Here is a 3,793-nt window from a genome sequence, read left to right as displayed (position 1 = left end):
CCACAGATGGGGCAGCTGTCTGGTTTGTTTCTTTTGGGGGGGAGGGGTGGGAGCTCGACATAGGGTTTCTCTGTGTAGCCTTCCTGGCTGTCCTGAAACTCACTCTGTAGACTACGCTGTCCTGGAACTCACAGAGATCCACCTGGCTTTGCCTCCCAAGTGCTGGGATTACAACAGAGTGCTCCACCACCGCCCGACTAGCTGTCTAGTTCTGAGAGTCAGCCCAGGCTTCACGACATCTGCTCGTGTACTCTCTTGCAATTTGCAATATTCCCATTGCTCTGCAAAGAAGCCCAGCCTGAGGGCAAGCCTCTGACCTCCTAGGGAAGGCACCGGATGCACGTGAGCTGTAACGGATCATCGCGTCATCGGCCACCTCACTACAGCTACTAAGTAAGCCGGGTGTGAATGAAAGAACATCCTTGTCAGTTCACAGAATGTTGACAAGAAACGTGCTGGTTTAAGATCCTGAGTTTTCTCATTCCCCACTAATAGTAAAGGAGAACTGACGCTAAGCCAGAGCATTCACAGATCCCGGCTTCCTGACTGACATACAGTGTGACCTGCTGCCTGTGCCTGCAGCTGTGGGACAAAGTAACCTCTCCCTTCCTCCAGTTGCTGTTGTTAGGAGTTTTGTCCCAAGGGATACAAAGTAACTAATACATTCACCATCATGCAAGGAAGTTCATCTGCTGAGGGGCTCAGACCTTCCTGCTGAGGCTCCAGACATGTAAGGAAGGTCTCCCAGGTCCTGCAGAATTCAGAGCTCAGCAGGGGATGCAGCTCAGAGGTAGAGCACCCATCGACAAAGCCCTGGGTCCAATCTCCAGCACCACAAACAACACCAAAATAATCCAAGGTGCTAATATTCAGATGAGCTAGGCTGGCCTCTGGTAGAAAGGCTCTTAGCTGTTGGCATGGTGTGACCATCAGTAAATGGAGTTCCTCAGTGTAATGGGGGACTCTGTACTTCACGGGTCACACACAAGTGTCATGTGCATCCACTCGGAAAAGGCTCAAAAATACATAATTGTAGGTGAAAAAGTGAGTTGTAGTCAGGCATGGTGGCGCACGACCTTAATCCTAGGACTCTGGGAGTTCCAGGACAGCCTGGTCTACATAGTGAGTTTAGTTATGTTGAGAGAGACCCTACCAAAAAAAAAAAAAAAAAAAAAAAGAACGAGGATTATGGAGCCTGAACCAGTCATCTTCTGTAACCAGGCAAGGCTTCCAGTGGAGGGATTGGAACATCAACTCAGTCACAAAATCTTTGACTTAAAATTTGTCCTGTGTGCAAGATACGCTGGGATAATGGTGGTGCAGAACTTGTGGGAGTGGTCAACCAATGACTGGTCCAACTTGAGCCCATGACATGAGAGGGAGACCATGCCTGACACTACCTATATGGCCAGGAACCAGAAACTGGCTAGCCCAGAGGACTAAGATAGAATCAAACACAACTGGCCAAAAAAAAAAAAAAAAAAAAAAAAAAAAAAAAAAAAAAAAAAAAAAAAAAAAAAAAAAAAAAGTCAATGAAATGATCCCTAATGACCTTCTGCTGTACTCGTAGACCGGAGCCTAGCCCAATTGTCTCCAGAGAGGCTTCTGCCAGCAGCTGATGGGAACAGATGCAGAGACCCACAGCCAAAAACTTGGTGGAGCCAGAGAACCCTGCAGAGGGGGAGGAAGGATCGTAGGAGTCAGAGGGGTTGCGAACACCACAAGAAGCAGAGCCCAGAGGGGCTCACAGAGACTAAAGTAGCAACCATGAAGCCTGTATAGGACTGACCTAGGCACTCAGCCTATTTGTTACAGCTTTGTAGCTTGGTGCTCTTGTGGGACTCCTAACAGCGGAAGCGAGGAGGGTTTCTCACCCTTTGGCCTGTTCTTAGGACCCTTTCCTCTTACTAGGTTACCTCACCCAACCTTGATATGAGGGTATATGCTAGTCTTGTAGTAACTTGCTGTGCCAGGTTTGGTTGACATACCTGGGAAGCCTGCTCTTTTATGAAGGAAAACGGAGGAGGAGTGGGTATGGGAGTGAGGGGAGGTGGAGTAAGGGGAAGCTGCAGTTGGGATGTAATACGTGAGAGAAAAAGAAATTGATCAATAGATAAGCCCCCAAAAAGTGAGCCACAGTGTGTCATAAATGTTTCTTAACTGGGAACAGTGGTGGTACATACAATCCCGGCATTTGGGAGGTAGAAGCAGGAGGATATAGGCTTTTCCTGACTGTGAAGTGAGTTATAGCTGACCTACCTCTAAAAAATGAAACGAAATAAAGGGACTTTCAGGGAGCAGGAAGAGCTTGTGATGATTAACAGTCCAGAAGGAAGGCAGCCTCTGGGCACACCTGGGAGACTACTGAGATTAGGTTCCTTTAGGCAGAGGACCCACCCCCTTCTTTGGGAGGGAATGCCCTGGGCAAAGGAAGACCTTAGACTAAGAAAGAGGCAAAGGTTAGAGTCCTGGGAGTGGACACGCTGTTACCAGCTAGCTGCCTGGGCCCCTATCTACCAGGCCTAAACGGACAATGTCTTCAAGCTGCTAGCCAACAACAACAATAAAAAACAAGAACAAAAAAATAAAAAAATAAAAAACAAGAACAAAAAAAAAAAAAAAACAAAAACAAAAACCTAATCCTTTCTCCCCAAAGGCACTTGTCAGTGTGTTTTGTGAGCAGTACAAGTGATTAAGACAGTCACACAACAATTTAGAATATGGCCTGTGCACTCTCTCTGGTTTTTTTTTTTTTTTGAAAAGAAAAGAAATTTTATTAAAAAGAAAAATAACAAAAGGAAACCAGGACCAGAGCGCAGGGTTAGTCCATCGGGGCCATCAGTGTCCTGGTGGTGATCTTGTCCTTTTCAATGATGTGGACGATGACACCCATGCCCAAGACAGCATCCCGGGCCACAGCGTTCAGCATGGCTTGGGAAATGGTCTCAAACAGGTGTTCTGGATCCGTGTTGGGCTCCCAGAGAGACTTGCACATCCCATACATCTGTTTGGAGCAGGTACCACTGACTACAAAGTTGTCAGTTACCATGGGGCAGCCAATGAGGTCTAGAGAGCAAGTGAAGGGCTTAAAGGTCTTCAGGTCCAACCAGGCAATGACAGGCTCTGTGTAGTAGGGACCAAACCGTTTCTCATACAAGAGGTTGGCCACCATGCTCGTGAGGGTGTAGGGCTTGATCTGCCGACCTTCCTTCAGCTCATACAGGTTCAGCCGGAACTTGAGGCGCTAGGCAACTGTCTGGATATCAGTGGCCAGCCCGGCCAAGCCTATGAAGAGCCTGTCACCCATGGGAAAGATCTTCTGGGAGTCTGTGGTCACTATGTGGGCCTGGATCCCAAAACGCCTGTCAGCGGCGATGGTCACACAGTTCTTTCCCTTCGTGGCCATGACAGCCCCTCAGTTAAAGGACATAATAGACATGATTTCGCTCTAGTAGGACTCCGGTCGCCACTGCCACTGCGATTCTTGTAAACTGGCTCTGGCTTTCTCTCTCTGGTTCTTGACTAGCCTCAAACTCACTGTGTAGCAGAGGCTGGCCTTGAACTTCTAATCCTCCCTGCCTCAACCTCCCAAATACTGAGACTGCAAATCCGTTAAACATGCCTCTTTGAGGAAAAGGAGGGGGCACAGCTCATAGCTGAGTTACAATGCCTTATTTTTACTCTGCAAAAAGAACACTAGCTGTGGGACTTATTTTTCCATTCGTTTGCATTGCTTGTCATTTGCATTGACTGAGTCTGACTTTGTAGCCCAAAGTGGCCTTTGGCACTCTTT

The 3,793-nt window shown here is 47.7% G+C and overlaps 1 pseudogene; it reads right to left on the bottom strand.

The window, feature by feature from the left end:
* Positions 1-2,821: 2,821 nt before the first annotated feature.
* Positions 2,822-3,439, bottom strand: LOC126502458 (proteasome subunit beta type-3-like; annotated as a pseudogene).
* Between the last annotated feature and the right edge of the window lie 354 nt (positions 3,440-3,793).

Source organism: Alexandromys fortis, unplaced genomic scaffold, assembly GCF_014885135.2.
Source record: "Alexandromys fortis isolate MF-2015 unplaced genomic scaffold, M_Fortis_MF-2015_v1.1 scaffold_1, whole genome shotgun sequence".
In the NCBI taxonomy this organism is placed as follows: domain Eukaryota; kingdom Metazoa; phylum Chordata; class Mammalia; order Rodentia; family Cricetidae; genus Alexandromys; species Alexandromys fortis.
This window is presented reverse-complemented; position numbering and strand designations above follow the sequence as displayed.